This window comes from Grus americana, chromosome Z (assembly GCF_028858705.1).
Source record: "Grus americana isolate bGruAme1 chromosome Z, bGruAme1.mat, whole genome shotgun sequence".
Lineage (NCBI taxonomy): Eukaryota > Metazoa > Chordata > Aves > Gruiformes > Gruidae > Grus > Grus americana.
Window position 1 is genome coordinate 35,564,906 of NC_072891.1, and position 21,421 is coordinate 35,586,326.

Consider the following 21,421-nt stretch of genomic DNA (forward strand, 5'->3'; position numbering starts at 1 on the left):
AGTTGGAGGAAAAAAAAAAACCTGCTGTCCCTGAAGTGTCAGGTGAAACTCTCATTTGAGGTAAGGCTACCATGTGGAGCTGTGCCTCCATCTGGTGACTCCCCTTTGTGATATTCAAGCAGAAGGTGTTTTAATGAGGCTTTTATAGCAGGCACCACCTGCCACTGATCTTCCTCTCTAAAAAGGTATAATTGAGGGTTGGTTTTACAGTATGGCTTGAATCTTAACCTCGGGAATTCATCAGGAGATGCAAATCTGGTAGTGGTGATGTAATTCTTAAATGCCATTTTGGCTTCGGTTTAGAGTGAATTGGTTAGAGAATATTGTGGTTTGGCTAATTGCAACCAGTTATATGGTAGCTTCCCCCCTTCCAGATGGATAAATAGAAGTGTCATCTCAAAATTAAATATCCAAGCTGATGGTGACCATATGTCTCAATTCAGACACTTGCATATTAGTGATACAGCTAAACTACAGGCAGCCCCTACGACAAAATGGTTTCAGAATTACTAATATTTACATGGTTTTGATTTTATGACCCCTTATAATGTTACTAAATCTATATTAAAAATGGCTATGTCACATAACAATGGAGAAATCGGAACCAACTCTACTTTTTTCTAAAAAATAAATTTCAGTTACAAGAAAAGCAGTGTCCATCTTCCACCACCATGCATTTATTTGTGAATTTTGGACCCTCTGGTGCCCATTCATTAGTTCTTCAAAGAATGCACAAGTTATTTTACTGAGGTGCATACAAGACTCTTTTGTAGTACTCTGTATTGAAACTCTTGGCGGCAGCTGGTGGCATGGCACAATCATCTTCACTTCATGTTACTCTTGAAAGGGCTGTTAACTACCCTCCCTCCAAACTGAATGCTTACCTTAATGCTATGTCTGTGGAATCAGCAATGAATCCCAGAAGAGTGCCACAGGACCGAGTCAGAATTATTTTGTGAAGCATGGGGTCAATGTCACTCCTACGTCTGTCCTTCCTTCAGAATACTCTAACCTCTTTAATGGCAGAGATGTGGACTCCCCTGAAGCCTGAAGGGTGCAGCAGTCTTTCCTACCATGCCCTCCGGAATGAGCAAGATGAAGGTCCTGGCTTCACCTCACAGAACTTCTTTGCACTTTCACTACCCAGCTAAATTGGCTTCACATGTAGGCACAGCTCAGCACTCCTCAGATGTGCACAGTGTGAGCTCACTGGGAACTGTGCGCACAACAAGCACCACTGAATGCTATTCTCAGACCTTCAGACTTCAGTCAAATCAAAGCCCATTTTTGTCTTCAAGCCCCCACTGGCCCTTCCACAGAAACTGTTTCCATGCCTAATGTTTGTGACAGAAAAAAGTAGTTCATTCTATACACATACACATCTCCCCTCTGATGCATGTGCTTTTCAGAAGAATGGGGGGCTGAGGAACAAAGGAAGCAGAGGATTTTTCAGGCAAAGCTAGAAAAGCTAAAAGATTAATGTTTCATCAAAGTAGTAAGTAACTGCAACAGGATTTTGGAGCAGAAAATATTAGTCTTAGCTGTGAAAGTAATGAGTGCCTACAGGGTACGTATTTGTGCATGTGACAGAATTACTGTATTCAGATGATGCTCTGCAGAGAGAAAGAAAAAGAAAGTAAGGCATAGGCTGAAGGAAGGGTGAGCTGCCTGCCCTGTGTTCTCAGCTCTTTGTCAGCACCTGAACAGCTAATAGTGGTCCTTATCAAATCATAGGCCAGAGAATAGGATTTTATCAGAATCTTTGTTGTACATTTCATAGAAAGTATACTATAAAAATGCCAAGTTTTCAGATGTGAATTCATTACCGGTAAATTGGAATAGTAGATAACTGTTCCCCAAGCCAGTGTAACATTTAAGTTTCCTTCTAGAAAACAAAGGCAAGAATTACTTTGAATAAGACTTGTTTCTGCGACATGTTGCCCAAAAGGCAAGAATTTGCATAGCTTTAGTGCTGGATTTAGCCTGAACCTTCAGTAATAGGAAGTTAGCCAACTACACCACGGAGCAAAGCAAATTACTTTCACAAAGCTCGTAATATGTCATTCATTAAGATGACTCTCTTGGCGTCCAGTGTGGGTGTCCGCTTGCTCTACCATAGAGCCTGAGGGAATATGAAACATGCCAAGCCACTAAAAGAGCTGAGCAATAGAAGCCACTGTGGTCACAGGGCTGATGCCAGCACCAAAGGCATGTACCAACCAAACTGCAGATGTTAACTCTGGCTATGTAACTTGGTATGTGGGCCTTTCAGATTAAATGAGCTGAAAAATTACAAAAGTTTCATCCTGTAGCTCATGTGCATATGCCTCAGTAGGCCTATAATTCACTGTTGCTCAATATAATCTTTAATATTTTTTTTCCCCTTCACATTCACTTCTTCTCCCAAATTTCCTTTAAGCAGGCTGATTTTTTAATGGTTAATGTGAATTCCAGAAATGTTGTATTAGGAATAATCTCCTGTTTGTAGGAGCAAATATTCTTACACACTGATAGGTGAAAATCTATAGATATGGTCAGCAATGCAAATGCACAAAATTATTTTCTGTGTCTTTATGTGTGAAACACTTCAGACCCACTGAAAGTAATCTGTAGTATTGGGCCTAAAGAAACTGAAAAACCTGAATGCTAAAGAAATTATCATTCAGAGGCCTGAACTGCTTTCCAGAAAATAACCAATCTAACTTTTTCACTTTCATGCTGTTTCTTGAGGCCAGTGTAAAACAGGAGTATTTCTTCTAAATGCAATGGCTAGCATCAAAATAAAGGCTGAACGAAACAAATCAACCGCTTCATCTCTAGAGTTTGAGTAAGCAGTTTTTAAAAATCCTCAAATCAATTGAACAGTTTTCAACCAGTTATATAAATTTAGAAATTTAGACTTCCTTAAGCTAGGTGAGGAGAGGGGAGAGAAGGGATAATGGGGTTACAGCTGAATTTTATTTATGCAGTACAACTCAAGGTCATCAGCTGTATTTTTTAGGATGCACTACAAAGTGCTGATCCTGTTCTTTGACCGGATGGACACACCTATACATCTATCATCAATTGTCCCATGTGAATTCAGAACCTGATTTCTGTAAGTATCTCTGTTTCTATATATATAACCTGAAACCTTACATAAAAGTGAACACAGAAATGTTGTGGACTTTATATTGGAAAGCTCACTTTAAATTGGTGACAGCTTAGAAAGAAACTGTTCCATAATATAGCATTTGATAGTATATATCAGAGCAGAAACAGAGGTAAGCTTTCAAGTGGTGAGACACCAGGATTACACCAAACACACTGATAAACTATATCTGCAGGATAACCTCATGGTGTCCTCTGTTTACAAGCTAACTATTGCAACCTGGGAAAACAGACTTTAAGGCTGAACATTGAGCTGGTTTTGAAGCCAGACTAGAATTATTTCTGTGGAACACCTATGAGCAACTATTAAGCTTTAAAGTATTCTCTGCAGACAACCTGTCCATCTCAGAATATCTATCTCCTGCCTGCTGCCCACTCATACAAAAGCCTTCAGGCCTGGAAGTCTTTCCCTGAAACTTAGTACCCATAGCCATAGGTTGAAAGCCCTCAGTGCTTCGCTTCAGGAGCCCACATGCCCTGCTCTGTGATTGTTCTCTGTTTCCTGCCAACTATTACACTGCGATGGATATAAGCTGCTGGTAGCATAAATCCAACCAGCCTTGCCAACTCCCACAGTTTTATTATGAATGCTGTAATATTTGTTCTTAATTAAAGTTTCATATGATACTATAATTCCTGACTTTGAATGTCCTAATTTTCCTAAATTCAAAACATCAGTCACTGTCTATTTCTGTGAATGAGGCCAAATTTAAGGTGTTTTCCTTGTTTGCAGCTTCATGAACAGTAGTGGGGCTACACTTCATAGAGATGGCCAACAACTCCCTCTGCTTTCGGATTCAGTGTCACCAGGACTAACTGAGGATACCCAGAGAAAAGCAATCATCCACCTCATCACAGGAAGCCTGATAAGAGGCAGATGATGAGAACAGCTGGCAAGAGTCTTGAAGCTCAGGACGAAAACCTTGAAGGCAGTTGAAAATAAGTAGTGGAGAGAAGGGCATCAGAAAAAAGTAACACCAGGACTGTCTGTATATGGCCATATTACAGAAGTCAGATACTGATGAAGGATCTAAACCCTACCCTGTTCCAGAGCTCCTCTCTTTTCCTACCCCTTGCTTTTTGCATAACCTTGTTGAAGCAAAATAGTGCTGTTCCTCTGATATGGCTAGGCAAGGAGGTCCAGAGCAAAGTTATCTGTGAACAACTCCCAGGACCCACTGATGAATCTGGCAAGCAGCTACATGAGCTGGAACCACGCCCTTGCCCCTGAAGACCCTCCAAAGGTACTCAGAGGTAGCAAAGGCTTCTTCCACTGCCTTTTTTGTGTTTCCAGAAAGGACAAGAGAAACAGGCTGAGTTGGTCAAATCCATGTTTCACCTTAATTTCTGTTTGAAATGTAAGGAATATTTGAAAAGAGAATGGTCCCACTGCCCAGGAAAATAGGCTGGGTGAGATCCAGAGCATCTGCCACCTCCGTTTTCTACAAATCTGTTACTGAGATTTGCTATTTCTGTCCTACAATTCCTTTCCATATCTGAAATAGAAGTCTTTGTACAAACTGGTGTCAGATATTTTGTATCTGGATATTTGAGAATTCCCATTAATTCTTAGTCATTTTCTTTTGCGTTCTATGCCCTTTATTGTGTTCAGAAATAAATGTGTTACCTTTTCACTTTTTGCTTTTTTTCCTCACAGCTCCTGTTCCCCACCTGTCTCATGCTGTATCAAGGCATACTCTTGCCTCTGAAGAGGGGCTTCCCCAGCTGGTCTGTATATTTTCCCCATATGGCACAGGGGAGAATTTTCCTAGAGTCAAGTGATAAAGTTGCATTTCTATTTCCAGTGGCAAGCATCCAGCACCAACAGGAGTTTGAGAACGAGAGTCACAGGGCTGTCAAAGCACTGTTCAGTTGGGTTACTGCATACAGTAGTGCAACTGGAAAGAGTTTTCTCGCTTTTGTGCCCTGGGACTGTGGTTGGACTCAAACTCCTCAAAAGGTAACTGAAAAATGTTTGCATTCCAGCCACAATATCCAACCCATATTATACTTCACCATTCATCTCCAGCACCAAAAAGCTCCATACCCCAACTGGAGAGACTGAACCCAGATGGCAAAGGGTTCCTCCCTAACAAGGAGCACTCAGTCGTTGCAAACAAATGTCTCCTCAAACCTGTCCTAACATTTGTGGCATCTAGGCATGGGAGAGAGAGAAGGAAAGGGCTGGGAGTTACTTAATTTGCTGGGGGGAATTTTTTGAAGTGGGGGACGAAGGGAAGGGTTCTTCTCCTCTGAGGGATGTGCTTGAAGATTCAGCCCAAGAGAGGCAGCTGAGGAATCCCCTCAAAAGGGTCTGTGACACTGTCCACACACTGGGGGTTAGATTAACCCAAATGCAGAGGGCCGGCACCATGTCTGCAAACTCATCTAGTTCCAGTTAAGGTCTTGAAATGAGGTTTGTGCAATACTTGAGTACTGCACATACACTTTGGCCTTCATCCTTTTTTGGGTGCTGATATGTCAGTGAGAAAAATAACGTGTGGTCACTTGATAAGCATATTAACAAAGTACAGCACCGGTTAGGGAAAAAATTTCTCATCTCCAGCATTGCTATTACTTTCTTTTATAAAACTTTTATCTATTCTTGGGTCACCTTGAAGAAAAGCATTGATACAGTAAGGAAGAAGTCCTTACTGAATACCATATGCCAAATATAAAATCTGTTTGAATAGGTAGCCTGGGAGAAATACAGAGAAACTGTCCGAGCAGCCAGGGATCAGGTTAGGAAAGCCAAAGCCCTGATAGAAATTAGTCTGGCCAGGGATGTCAAGGACAACAAGAAAAGCTTCTACAGGAATGTTAGTGATAAAAGGAGGACGAGGGAAAATGTGGGTCCCCTCCAGAATGAAATGGGTGATCTGGTTACCCAGGATATGGAGAAGGCTGAGGTACTCAACGACTTCTTTGCCTCAATCTTCACTGGCAAGTGCTTGAGCCACACTGCCCAGGTCACAGAAGGCAGGGACTGGGAGAAGGCAGAACCGACCACTGTAGGAGATCAGGTTCGAGAATATCTAAGGAACCTGAAGGTGCACAAGTCCATGGGACCTGATGAGATGCATCTGTGGGTCTTAAGGGAACTGGCGGATGAAGTGGCCAGGCCACTCTCCATCATATTTGAGAAGTCCTGGCAGTCTGTCGAAGTTTCCACCGACTGGAAAAGGGGAAACATAACCCCCATTTTTAAGACGGGAAAAAAGGAAGACCCAGGGAACTACAGACTGGTCAGTCCCACCTCCGTGCCTGGCAAGATTATGGAGCAGACCCTCCTGGAGACTATGCTCAGGCACATGGAAAATAAGGCGGTGGTTGGTGAAAGCCAACACGGCTTCGCTAAGGGTTTGTGCGAAGCATTTGACACTGTCCCACGTGACATCCTTGTCTCTAAATTAGAGAGACATGGATTCAATGGATAGACCACTTGGTGGATAAGGAATTAGCTGGATGGTCGCCCTCAAAGAGTTGCAGTCAACGGCTCAATGTCCAAGTGGAGAACAGTGACGAGTGGCGTTCCTCGAGGGTCGGTACTGGGACCGGCAGTTTAACATCTTTGTCGGTGACATGGACAGTGGGATCGAGTGCACCCTCAGCAAGTTTGCCAACGACACCGAGCTGTGTGGTGTGGTTGACACGCTGGAGGGAAGGGATGCCATCCAGAGGGACCTTGACAGGCTGGAGAGGTGGGCCCGTGCGAACCGCATGAAGTTCAACAAGGCCAGGTGCAAGGTCCTGCATGTGGGTCGGCACAATCCCAAGCACAACTACAGGCTGGGTGGAGAATGGATTGAGAGTAGCCCTGAGAAGAAGGACTTCAAGGTGTTGATTGATGAGAAGCTCAACATGAGCTGGCAGTGTGCGCTTGCAGCCCAGAAAGCCAGCTGTGTCCTGGGCTGCATCAAAAGAGGCGTGACCAGCAGGTCGAGGGAGGTGATTCTGCCCCTCCACTCCACTCTTGTGAGACCCCACCTGGAATACTGCATCCAGCTCTGGGGGGTCCAGTACAGGAGAGACATGGAGCTGTTGAAGAGAGTCCAGAGGAGGGCCACAAACTGATCGGAGGGATGGAACACCTCTCCTGTGAGGACAGGCTGAGAGAGTTGGGATTGTTCAGCCTGGAGAAAAGAAGGCTCCAGCGAGATCTAATTGTGGGCTTCCAGTACCTGAAGGGGGCCCACGGGAAAGCTGGAGAGGGGCTGTTTATGAGGGAGTGTAGTGACAGGACAAGGGGTAGTGACCTTTAAGATGAAGGAGGGTCGATTTAGATTAGAAGTTAGAAAGAAATTCTTTACTGTGAGGGCGGCGAGGTACTGGAACAAGTTGCCCAGAGAGGTTGTGGATGCCCCATCCCTGGAAGTGTTTAAGGCCAGGCTGGATGAGGCTTTGGGCAATGTGGTCTAGTGGAAGGTGTCCCTGCCCGCAGCAAGGAGGTTGGGACTAGATGATCTTTGAGGTCCCTTCCAACCCAAACCATTCTATGATTCTGTGATTCTATGATAGGTTTTAGGAGAAAGATATCCTCCTTTTTCTTTCACTAGGTAGTACAATTAAACTAGCTGATGGTATTCAGATGGCTTTTGTGGAGCATGAGACTATAACAACTGTGATAACTGTGTCATTATTGCTACTTTAGTGTCTGGCAAATTCTTCCCATCCTAGCCATCATATGTCCCTTATGACCTTATCATCTAACCACCTACTTGTTTTATTACATCAACTGCCATGCTCCCTTTTCAATGCAGACTGAACTGGTGGGAGGTGAGGCCATGCCACCAAGGCGGTGGGGCTGGAGCCCTTGTCCTGCAAGGAGAGGCTGTGGGACCAAGGCTGGTTCAGCTGCAAAAAGGGATGGCTGTGGGAGCACCCAGCAGCATCCCCGGCACCGGCAGGAGGGGATGGAGGAGACAGGCACCATAGCAGTGCATGGTAGGAGGGCAAGAGGCAGCAGCACAAGCTGAAACACAGGAAGCTCAGGCTGGAGATAAGGAGAAGCCTCTTCCCCATGAGGACAGCCCAGCAGTGGGGTCAGCACCCAGGGAGGTTGAGCTGTCTCCAACCTTGGGGGGTCTCATGCCCCAACTGGGTGAAGCCCTGAGCAACCTGGTCTGACCCCACAGCTGAGCCTGCTCAGGGTGGGGGCTGGGGCTGGAGAACTCCCCTCCTGCCAGCCTCCATTGTCCTGTGATTTCTGTGGACTGTTTTCCCCATTGTATTTGAAGGAATGGAAGCACAGAGAAATGGGGTGACTCATCCTATGATTCAAGGTTACACAGTAAGTCAATGGCCAAGGAAGGAATCTAATTCCAGTCTCCATTGAATCATGAACCTTTGGATTCCACTAAATTCCACACAATTTTCAAGACTTTAAAGACATCATTGTAGCTGGAGTTGTGTTCAAGGCAGTGATGTCCAAAGTACTGAAAAGAAGAAACCATTTCTGCTCTTAGTCCCCGGTCATTTATGTTGTTCACGGAAGTCAATTTTGTGGGAAAGAATATGTGAAAGTATGACCAGTAGCAATTGATTACTCAAGAGGCCAAAACAATTGATACGAGGAGCACGTGTTATTAGGCTGCATTTGCTTCATATAGCCTAACTGGAGCTGTTTGGAGAGTGAAGAGCTGCTGCATGCAGAATTTAAATCTTGGGTCAGGTTAGCACAGTGTCCTGTAAGAAACAAAGTCTAGACCCTGTACTCCTGCATTATAAATGTACTTTGTTTAAGCTGACACTGAAGAGCACCAGACTGAAAAGCTACAGCAGTTAGCTTTTACATGTGACTTACCAACTGGATTCAATTTGATTAGAAATGGGACTGGATATAACAGAGCACAGAGTTAAGAAACCCACAACATAAAACTCCCAAAACTTTTATGCTTAAATCAAAGGGTAGGGATTCAAAATTACAGGGGAAGATGGAAATGAGGGAAAGACACTGTAAGAAGAAACTTTGGAGCTGTGACAGATGTGGTTGATGTAAATGGAGAAGATATACAGCAGAGGATCTGATCCAAGGACCACTCCCACAGTGAGTGGGACCATAGTAAGAAATCTCCTACTCCCTTCCTGTGACCCTGGAACATACTAATATTAAACAGCAACTAGGCAAAAACTTCAGGAAAAAAAAGAAAGTCTTATGGCATGACTGAGATTTCTAAGAACTGAACAGTCTGAAGAACTATCACTTGCTCAATACCAACATGAAAACTGGGTAAAAAATATGTATGTCAGTTTGTTCCACACAGGCATTTTCATCTAATACTGAATGATAGGCTTCCCAAAAATTGTGTTAGCATCTGGGATGAACATACAGAATTCAGAAAAATAATGTTTGGATGCCTCTACACCTAGTGGTTTTTTTGAGCTCAAAGAATACAGTAAGGTTATTTTTCTTAGCAATCTTGTTATTAGTGGCTCACTATAACAGCTGATTTAATTTTTGTTGACACTTTCATTTTTTCATAGGTTGCTATTTTGTTCCAGCTAGTCATCAGACTTATTGAAAAGATGATGTTGGCATGTTTTATTCAGAAAGCAGGTTTTGTTTTAATTTTGACCAACACTCCCACAAAGCATTTTTTATTGTTCAGATTTGTTCCAGAGCTATATGTAAGTGAATGTTGATTTATGCCCTAGCCCTGTGGCTTCCTTAGAGCAGGTGAATAAAACATTTCAGAAGTCCCTCATTTCTGACACACCAGCTAGCATCATGTGCACTGATACTAGTGACAATATACCCAGTCTATTAATACATGGCTCTGTGGCTGGTGTTGCCACCAGAATTTTGGGGTTTTCCGTAATGGGATGGTCTACACAGCACCAGGCCTGTTGGCATAATATCAGGGGATAATATCAGGCTCACCCATGACAAGCCATGGGATGACATGCTAATATTAGAAGGACGGGGTGCTAGTGAGGGCCCTTAGCATGTTGCTCTGATAGATGCTGGGTACACTGCAGCACACTTGAAGTCCTACAGAGATGAGGCAGTGTCTCCTGAGGTAATAGGAGCCAACAGGGGAACACTGATGAAATACCTCAAAGGAATTAAGGTGTGTTCCTCTAAGAAGTTGATACAGCCAATAGCCCAGCTGAAGTGCCTCTACACCAATGCACACAGCATGGGCAACAAACGGGAGGAGTTGGAAGCCACCATGCTGCTAGAAAGCTGCAACCTAGTTGCCACTACTGAGACTTGGTGGGGCCAATCCCATGACTGGAGCACTGCTATCAATGGCTATGATCTATTCAGAAGAGACAGACGAGGAAGGAGGTGCGGTAGGGTTGCCCTGCACATCAGGAAATGGATAGGTTGTGAAGAGTTGTCTGAAGAATAGCCATGAGCAGGCTGAAAGCTTATGGGTAAGAATTAGAGACCGAGAAAACAAAGGGAACTTTGGTGGTGGTGTGTAGTACAGGCTGCCTAATCAAGGGGAGCCTACTGATGAAGCCTTCTTACTTCAGCTACTGGAGTCATCATGCTTGCAGGCACTCATCCTGCTGGGGGACTTCAATCACCCCAACATCTACTGGAAAAGTAGCACAGTGAGCTGTAGACAATCCAGGAGACTCCTGAAGTGCATTGAGGAAAACTTCTTAAGCCAGGTAATAGGTAGTCTTACCAGAGGGGTGACCTGTTGGTCACCGACACACGAGGAAGGATCCTGGGCTGCAGTCATCATGCTCTGGAGTTCACAGTCCTGAGGGATATGGGACAGGTGAAGAGTAAAGTCAGGACCCTGAATTTTAGGAAAGCAAACTTCAAGCTGATCAAGGAATTAGTCAATAGGACCCCCTGGGAAACTGCCCTCGGGGACAAGGGAGCAGAACAGAGCTGGCAGGTCTTTAAGGACACTTTCCACAGAGCACAAGAGTTCTCAATCCCCATGTGTAAGAAATCAGGAAAGGAAGGCAAGAGACAAGCATGGATGAGTCAAAAGCTGTTTGTCTAACTAAAGAGTAAGAAGGAATTCCAGATGCAGTGGAAGCAGGGACATGTATTCTCGATCAGGTTCAAGAATGTCTAAGAAACCTGAAGGTGCACAAGTCCATGGGACCTGATGAGATGCACCCACAGGTCTTAAGGGAACTGGCAGATGAAGTGGCCAGGCCACTCTCCGTCATATTTAAGAAGTCCTGGCAGTCTGGCGAAGTTTCCACCGACTGGAAAAGGGGAAACATAACCCCCATTTTTAAGAAGGGAAAAAAGGAAGACCCAGGGAACTACAAACTGGTCAGTCCCACCTCCGTGCCTGGCAAGATTATGGAGCAGACCCTCCTGGAGACCATGCTCAGGCACATGAAAAATAAGGCGGTGACTGGTGACAGCCAACATGGCTTCGCTAAGGGCAAATCATGCCTGACAAATTTGGTGGCCTTCTGTGATGGGATTATAGCGTTGGTGGATAAGGGAAGAGCAACTGACATCATCTACCTGGACTTGTGCAAAGCATTTCACTGTCCCACGTGACATCCTTGTCTCTAAATTAGAGAGACATGGATTCAATGGATAGACCACTTGGTGGATAAGAAATTGGCTGGATGGTCGCCCTCAAAGAGTTGCAGTCAACGGCTCAATGTCCAAGTGGAGAACAGTGACGAGTGGCATTCCTCGAGGGTCGGTACTGGGACCGGCAGTTTAACATCTTTGTCGGTGACATGGACAGTGGGATCGAGTGCACCCTCAGCAAGTTTGCCAACGACACCGAGCTGTGTGGTGTGGTTGACACGCTGGAGGGAAGGGATGCCATCCAGAGGGACCTTGACAGGCTGGAGAGGTGGGCCCGTGCGAACCGCATGAAGTTCAACAAGGCCAGGTGCAAGGTCCTGCATGTGGGTCGGCACAATCCCAAGCACAACTACAGGCTGGGTGGAGAATGGATTGAGAGTAGCCCTGAGAAGAAGGACTTCAAGGTGTTGATTGATGAGAAGCTCAACATGAGCTGGCAGTGTGCGCTTGCAGCCCAGAAAGCCAGCTGTGTCCTGGGCTGCATCAAAAGAGGCGTGACCAGCAGGTCGAGGGAGGTGATTCTGCCCCTCCACTCCACTCTTGTGAGACCCCACCTGGAATACTGCATCCAGCTCTGGGGGGTCCGGTACAGGAGAGACGTGGAGCTGTTGAAGAGAGTCCAGAGGAGGGCCACAAACTGATCGGAGGGATGGAACACCTCTCCTGTGAGGACAGGCTGAGAGAGTTGGGATTGTTCAGCCTGGAGAAAAGAAGGCTCCAGCGAGATCTAATTGTGGGCTTCCAGTACCTGAAGGGGGCCCACGGGAAAGCTGGTGAGGGGCCGTTTATGAGGGAGTATAGTGACAGGACAAGGGGTAATGGGTGTAATCTGAAGGAGGGTTGATTTAGATTAGATGTTAGAAAGAAATCCTTTATTGTTAGAGTGGTGAGGTACTGGCACAGGTTGCCCAGAGAGGTTGTGGATGCCCCATCCCTCTAAGTGTTCAAGGTCAGGCTGGATGGGGCTTTGGGCAACCTGGTCTAGTGGAGGGTGTCCCTGCCCATGGCAGGGGGGTTGGGACTAGATGGTCTTTGAGGTCCCTTCCAACCCAAATCATTCTATGATTCTATATATCCTGGGAAGAGCATAGGGACACTTCCCAGTTGTGTAGGGATTGGGTCAGGAAGGCCAAGGCATGGCTGGAGTTGAACTTGGCAAGGGACACAAAGGATAATAACGGTTTCTATAGGTATGTCAGCCAGAAAAGGAAGGTCAAAGAAAGTGTATCTTGCCCCTGTGAACACAACTAGCAAACTAGTAATAATGGACGAGGAGAAGGCTGAGGTACTCAACAACTTTATTGCCTCAGTCTTCACAGGCAATCTCTTTTCCCCATGCTTCTCAAGTGGATGGACCTCACAGCAGTGACTGAGGGAGTAAAGTCCCTCCCACTGTACAAGAATATCACATTCATGACCATCTGAGGAACTTGAACATACATAAGTCTACGGGACCTGAAAAGATGCATCCCAGAGCTCTGAGGGAACTGGTTGATGTGGTTGCCAAACCACTGTCCACGATATTTGAAAATATCATGACTTCATGGCAGTCAGGTGCAGTCCCCGCTGACTGGAAAAAGGGAAATGTACCCATTTTTAAAAGGGTAGAAAGGAGGACCCTGGGAACTACCGACGTGTCAGCCTCACTTCTGTGCCTGGGAAGATCATGGAACACATTCTCCTAGAAGGCATATGTTAAGGCACATGGAGGACAGGGAGGTGATTCGAGACAGCTAGCATGGCTTCACCAATGGCAAGTCTTGCCTGACGAACCTAATGACCTTTTATGATGGAATGACTACATCAGTGGACAAGGGAAGAGTTACAGATGTCATCTGTCTGGATTTCTGTAAGGCCTTTGACACAATCCACCACAACATCCTTCTCTCTAAATTGCAGACATACGGATTTGATGGATGGACTGTTCAGTGGATAAAGAAATGGCTGGATGGTCATGTCCAGAGAGTAGTGATCAACGGCTCAATGTCCGGATGGAAACTGGTGACAGGTGGTGACCCTCAGGGGTCTGTATTGGGACCACTAATGTTTAATATCTTCATCAATGACATAGCAGGATCAAGTGCACCCTCAGCAAGTTTGCAGATGACGCCAAGCTGAGTGTTGCAGTTGACATGCCTGAGGGATGGGATGCCATTCAGAGGGACCTGGACAAGCTTGAGAAGTGGGCCCATGTGAACCTTATGAAGTTCAACAAGGCCAAGTGCAAGGTCCTGCACCTGGGTCAGGGTAACCCCCAGTATCAGTGCAGGCTGAGAGATGAAGGAATTGAGAGCAGCCCTGGGGAGATGGACTTGGGGGTACTGGTGGATGAAAAACTGGACATGAGCCAGCAATGTGCACTCAGAGACGAGAAAGCCAACTGTTTCCTCGACTGCATAAAAAGAAGCATGACCAGCAGGTTGAGGGAGGTGATTCTGCCTCTCTACTCTGCTCTGGTGAGATCCTACCCGGAGTACTGCGTCCAGCTCTGTACAGGAAAGACATGGAGCTGTTGGAGAGGGTCCAGAGGAGTGCCACAAAAATGACCACAGGATCTGGAGCACCTCTCCTATGAGGAAAAGCTGAGGGAGCTGAAGTTGTTCAGCCTGGAGAAGAGAAGGCGGCAGGAAGACCTTATTGTAGCCTTTCAATATTTAACGAAGTCTTATAAGAAAGATAGGGACAGACAGATTAGATATTAGAAAGAAATTCTTTACTGTTAGAGTGGTGAGGCACTGGCACAGGTTGCCCAGAGAGGTTGTGGATGCCCCATCCCTGGAAGTGTTTAAGACCAGGTTGGATGGGGCTTTGGGCAACGTGGTCTAGTGGAGGGTGTCCCTGCCTGCAGCAGGGGGGTGGGAACTAGATGGGCTTTGAGGTCCCTTCCAACCCAAACCATTCTATGATTCTATGATTCTATTTTAATAGCTACTGTAGTGACAGGACAAGGGGCAATGGGTTTAAACTATAAGCGGGCAGATTCAGACTAGATATAAGGAGGAATTTTTTTACAATAAGGGTGGTGAAACACTGGAAGAGGTTGCCCAGAGAGGTAGTAGATGCTCCATTCCAGGTCAGGCTGGACGGCAGTCTGAGCAACCTGATCTAGTTGCAGATGTCCCTGCTTATTGCAGGAGGGTTGCACTAGATGACCTTTAAAGGTCCCTTCCAAGCCATTCTATGATTGTATGAAAACAATTAGGACATAAATTAATTCTGGTATCAAAAGGTAGTGGCATCAGATAGTATTCTTTTCCCAAAGACTGTGTAACTGTTCTCATTTTTCAACTAAAACATACCTGTGGCAACTGATTAGTTTAATTCCCAAGTGCTGCTTTCAAACTCTGTACTCAGTCTGAAGGTGTAATTAGTCTTTATTCAATAGTACAGCAAATGGCAGTCTTTCCAACTGCCTTTAAATTATGTTCTCCTGAACAGAAGCAGAGAAAAAAGGTTGCATAGGGAAAATAATTGGTCACCTCCTCTCCCGCCCCCCTCCCTGTGACATTCTCAATACACTGTTAATCTCAGATGCAGTGACCCCATGGAACAGCAGATTACAGTCAAGATGGTGGCATTTTTGGAGCTTTCATCCTCCATTTGGCTGTGATCCACTGGCCTTAGGAAAGAAGATAAGATTTTACATTTCTTATCAGCCACCAGATGGCTTTTAAAACCACAGGCTGTCTGCTAGGATTTAAGTTAATGAACAAAAGTGCTTTTATGAACTACTGGTATGTATAGTCAGAGATGTAATTCTGGTTATTCAAGACAGTGCAAGAAAATAGATCCCACTGTATTTAACAACTTAATCTAGCAATTGTATAACAGCATTTCTGACTCATTTTCCATAAGCGCTGTAACTCTAAACAGAAATAGATTAGCCACAGTATGTTAAAGCTTTTGGAATTGTGGAGAGTTCAGTATTAAATAGAATTGTAGTGCTGTTCAGTGCATGTTATACAGAATTTTATGACTGGAAAATGATTTTAAAGAGAAATAAAGCCAATATTGCATTATATCTCCCTGTCACGTAAAGAAAATTTGATTTCCTATCATCACTGGAAAGATGTGTGAAGCCTGTTTTGGGAAGACAGCGCTGCAAATCTAGCAGTAAAGTTATGCATCCAAAAACATCTCCTTTTGTAGAAATAATAATTGCTAGCATTATACTAGCAATTGAGACAGAACCAAATCCTAACAACAGTCACTGCCATATTGAGAGCCAACAGAGTAACTGAAAGAATAACAGAAACATTTTCTGGAGCTGGTCCCTTTATATAGAATTGGTGAAATTTGTTAAGACCATATGCTAGTCATATTGAAGGAGGCACGGTTTAACTTTATGAATCCTGGAGTTCTCCCAGCAAACTTTCGAGGTCTGATGTCTCTCAGATTTGCTGAATTGCTCATGTGATTGCAGACTGGGTGCAGGTTAAAGGAAAAGAAAAAGAACCGATAGCAGAAGATAAAGTTGCTCCCCATCAAGATCACTGTCAGGTTCCATTATAAATCCTGTTGTTAACTGTTTTACTACAGTGACTACCAAAATTGGCTTGATGGAGAATTTGCCATGTGTAATCTGAAAGAGAAACATATTTTTTCTGCAGAGATTGAAGAAAATCTGACCAACCTTTTTTATGTGCAAGCTATTACTCTGTCCAGTTTTCACTAGTTTCTTACTTCTTTATGCATTTCTAATAAAATACAACTGTGAAACAATTAATCCAAACATTATTTATCTTTAAACTGCCTTTTAAATGTACAAGTAAATCTAATTATAAAAAGAAGCTGCAATTAAGCAATTTACTGAATTGCTGAAATCAAAGAAGTCAGTAGTTAGCTCAGAAAATATATACGCCTTTCTGTTTCTTATCCAAGGATATGAGATGTTTTCCTTTAATGTAATTGGTGAGGTTCTTTTTTTTCAAGTTTTGTTTTAGGTCACAACACTGGAATCCTAAAATTCTAGGAACAAAGTAAAATGAGGACTTTGTCCCAACACATAAACATGCTGTGTATTTGCAGCCTCCTGTTATACTAGCAAACACCCAGAGTGGTTCACAGTAAAGTGGACTTCTGGCCTTGACTCCCAGTTTTCATCAATCTCAATAAAGATCAATGGTATGAATAAATTAAGTAAAACAGCACTTTTTGTTGTTGCTGATCTGAGTTTATTATGACATGATTTTCATAGCAAAATTATGCACATTATATTTTGAAAATTTCATTTATGTTCTGTAAACACTCTTGTTCTGAAACTGTTAGTGACTACAATTATTGCACAGTAAATTTGTGCATAGATACTGTGATAATGTTTGGCCTTCAGCTTGGTGCTGAGCAACACCTCAGCAATTATTGCTCCATAATTTGTATCTTGGTGAATTAACTTCCAGATTGTGGTGGGGGTTTTTTTGTTTGTGATTTTGGGGGTTTTTTGCATGAGTAAATACTATCCCCATAGTATAAAATTCATCACAATCATTCCTATTACTGGCTGAGTAAGATGGTAAAATAATGTCATACTCATCATTAAATTCATAGTGAAATCCAAATGTAAGCGTTGTTTGAGCAAGTCTCACTTATCTTATGTATTTTTCACTTATATTATTAAACTTCATGTATTTATTTATTTATTACATTCTTCTACTAAAAAAAAAAGAATGAGAAAAGACATATGTATAACTTGGCTGCACTATTGATACCAAAGCAACTCAAATTTTTTGAATTTGATTTTGAGTACTTAAGCTTGGAACATTATCATTAATGTTAAGGAGAGCTCCCCACTCTCAACTACTGGTATCTGCTCAGCTTAACTGTGTGTGAGTTTTTTCAAAACCAGAAAGTAAATCCAGAGATGTTCAGTTTGCACATCTTACAGAAGAGTTCATAGCTTCACACTCACTTCAGATTTATTTCTCCACTTTGTTTGCATGACTTACCTACTTTTCTTTACATCAAAATGTCACTTTTCTATCTATTGTATTGTATTTCAACTTCCTTAAGAAAACCTATGCATCTTCGAATTAAGTATAGTGAAAATGAGAGTCAATCCTGCCCTCTTTATCATCAGAGTGAGTACAGGAAGTTGTTAACAAAATTGTTGTTCCTAATATACATGCAGAGCATCTGTATTCAAATAAGAGTAGCAAGACATAATTTAAGAGGCATTTCCCTGTCTTGGGCTAAAGTGTTGATCCACAGATACTACTTCATGTACTTCACATGTACTTCATGTACTCCCACCAAGATGAAGATGGGAAAGAATGGGAGAAATCTTTCAGTAAAAAAATTTTCCTCTGTAGGTTCCTATCTTATTGACAGCTGCCTTTATCCAAGGATGTGCAGCAAGATATCTAACAGATAATTGCACAATGCAAGAGCTAGTAGCATCCCATTGTGCAATATACAGCGCGAGAGCCATTGACAAAAATTCCTTTGCATGTTGCCTGAACTCTGAAGACAGAGTGTGTAAGTGATGCTGTTTGGCAGCATTTAGTTTTATACACAATAGCATGAAGGATGTAAGGTTTTTCATTTCACTGCTGTCCTCCTTTTGGAAGATCTGTGCCTATCCTCAGTAAGGCACTACTGAAACTACAGGCAACATATATTCAGGCTGTGTTATACATATAGACAAACTTACATACACAAGTGTAGTATCCACAGTGTACAGTGATACAAGGATTGTATGAATACACACACATGGAGGAACAGAGCTGAGACCCCTCAACAAACTAATATAATGCAAAGACTACTAAAATATGTTTTCGTCACCTCAGGAGTCAAAGAAAAATTTTCTAAAATCTTAAAGAAAATAAGAGTAACTTTCGTGCCTTCTCCTTTACATGTTCAAGTTTGAACACATCTTCCACTTCTCTTAAAAGATCTGTTTCAAGTCCTGCAGGTGTGACTCATAGAGGATAGACATCTGTGACTCGTAGCAGAAAATGGAGAGGAATCTACACAGAGCTGGCAGATGATATCAGCTGCTAGCAAGTAACAACCATTGCACTGCTATGTAAAGCTTCACAAATTAAGAATACGCAGCTCAGAGACCCGTAAATTTTTCCATCTGCACATTCTTACCTTCTGTAATCTACAATAGACATAGTGGACACAGGCTAGCTGCACGTACAGTTTCCATATGAAGACTTATATGCAATCTACAGTATGGTCTTCATTTTCTGTTCAATGCAATCTCTGCGATTAAAGGTTCTGTTTGCTATTTAACCAAATAAATTATTAAGCACAGACCCAATATTATCTTCTCTAAAGGTAATCCAACGTCATTGTGAAGAACCAAATCTCACCCCTGATAACACCCAGGAATATTTTATATGTACATACATGCAAATACACTTCCAATTCACCTAAGTATCATAGAGGTTACAAGTGGCCAGGTTCTGGCATCCTTACCTGAACAAAGTTAATTTCACTGGGAGCTGTTCTGGAAGAGATACAAACCACCCTTGCCTAAATAACCTGTGTGAACGCTAGCATTTCAGTAGACCTGTGGTTTGTGGGCAAGAATATTGACTGCAGCCTTCCAAAAGCATTCCATTGACTTTCATGGACAAATCCCATCAGAAGTTTTGTGCTCTTCAGTCAATAAAATATTGTCACTAAACACATAGTTGTAGGTACCTATGGTTCAGGTCTTCGGTTCCAATTCTTGCCCATTTCCAAAGTATCGATTTTTTTTCCTAAGATGACTTCATTAGCTTCAATTATAAACATAATCTCCCTCTTATATCTGAGACAGAACTATCTGACAGTTCCTGAAGAATAAGAATTGTTTTTTATTAAATCAAACAATTTGTGAATATTCAGCTTATTTTAACTCCCATGGAGTATAAATTGCTAATGGAAATACAACAGATTTTATCAATGTTGAAGACTAACACATTTTTTTGCTTCCAAGAAAGATAACTTACCACAGAAAAATCAGGAAGGGCAATGAAGCTATAGTCATCAGGGTGTTAATAGCTGTAGCGCTGAATGTCTAGGAAATAATATCCATTTCAGAAAAGATAATGAAATTGGTTATAAATTGAAATATTAATCTTTTGAAGCACTGGAGTACAATGAACTTCTTAAAGCCAAGTAAAATTGGCCTTAAAGATGCTCCATAGCTTTTTTATGATATTTTAGCTCTTACTTCAACATTCAAAGGATTGAAGAATAAAAATCTGACTCTGATTGATTATTATAGACAAAGTGATAAATCTGTCTCTTTGTAGTAGAAAGGGCTAGAAAAATTCACGGGTTTTTTACATGTGTTTGTACAAGTTTCACTGATGCTATCCAATTTTTTTTATAGAAGTCTGTGGCTGCATGCCTAGCAGATCCCAGGGAAGAAACAACAGACACTCCATTAAGAAAGATAAGGGTCACTGTGTTGCTATGTACTTGAGTTTTTGTAGTGGCTGGCTGAAATACAGAAAGACACAGCAAGCTTTTCCCATCCCTTCTACTACAACTTAGTGTCCACATGCCTCTGCTCTTTGCAAATTGCTCCCATATCCATATGCTTAGGAATCCACGGAGTCATTTATATTTTCCTACATCAAAGTGCAGATTTCAACCAGCAGCAAACGAATGCTGCTAGTGGTAGAGTAGCTGGTCTGCTTTACAACTGATTGCCAGTTGGACAGCTGAAGTATGCTGCTTATCTGTGGTAACATCCAGAATTGCCTTGGCTTTGTTCCAGTTCTCCTTTCTTCAGACTGTCTCCTGTTACAAAGACTGCAGATGATCTGCAAGCAATCCCTTTAAACAGGATGCAAATTGGTGCAATAGTGGTTGGGAGCTATTTTCAAAGTTAAGCAGGTGCTTATGCACTTTTTCTGGGCCAAGTCCAGTGTGGTCAGTAACTTTTCAAGTTCACTGGAGAGCACCTCAATTCTTCATGGAAATAAAGCCACTAGGAAAGTTAAAGCACAAAGCGTATAATTCGGATATGTGCTGTGAAATCCACCAGCCTATCAGCTTTGCTACCCAAAGAAGAAAGTCACTCATCATGACAGTCATTATACATCACATTTAGATGATGTTTTAATATATGGAACCAATCCAGACAGTCTTTAGGAGGTTACCTTCCCCAGACTATGCTAATGCTCCTGTAGCACTTACTCTCCAGCACTCATTCAAAACTGCATTCTGTTTACCTCTCAAAGGATTGTAAGGCCAACAAAGTCTCCATTTCTACAGAATATTTCACAGACAAGAGTTGTTGCACTGGACATTGGACGTGGAGTTTGAATCTGATTTGAAGTCCTTTCTTATTTCTCAAATTCTATCTTTTATATTTTTGGCAACAGGCACACATTACAAGAAATTCTGTTAGCAAATGATGAGGGTATCACAGTTTTAAACAGTCTGTTTGCCTTAAGGTTAATGAGAGTTGTATTTGTTCATCAGAAGGAAAATATACCCCTGTAGTTGTGAACATGTCAAGAATGCACCTACTCTTATAGCACAGAAATATTTCAAATATTTCTGTTATCACTTGGAAGTCAGTTGAAAACTTCCAAAACAGAAATCTTTTTCCAGTATACTTTGCTCTTTACTAAGCAGCTACTGCTAAAGGTGCTATAGCAGATTTTTTAATGGTTACTATATTTTCATGGTCATATTAACCCACAGTGATTTGAAGTGTAAGTTTTTCCTATCATCTGCTTGAGTTTTGTCCATGTAAAGAAAAAAGCACCAGCATAGACTGCATATTTTCTGTGGATGCAG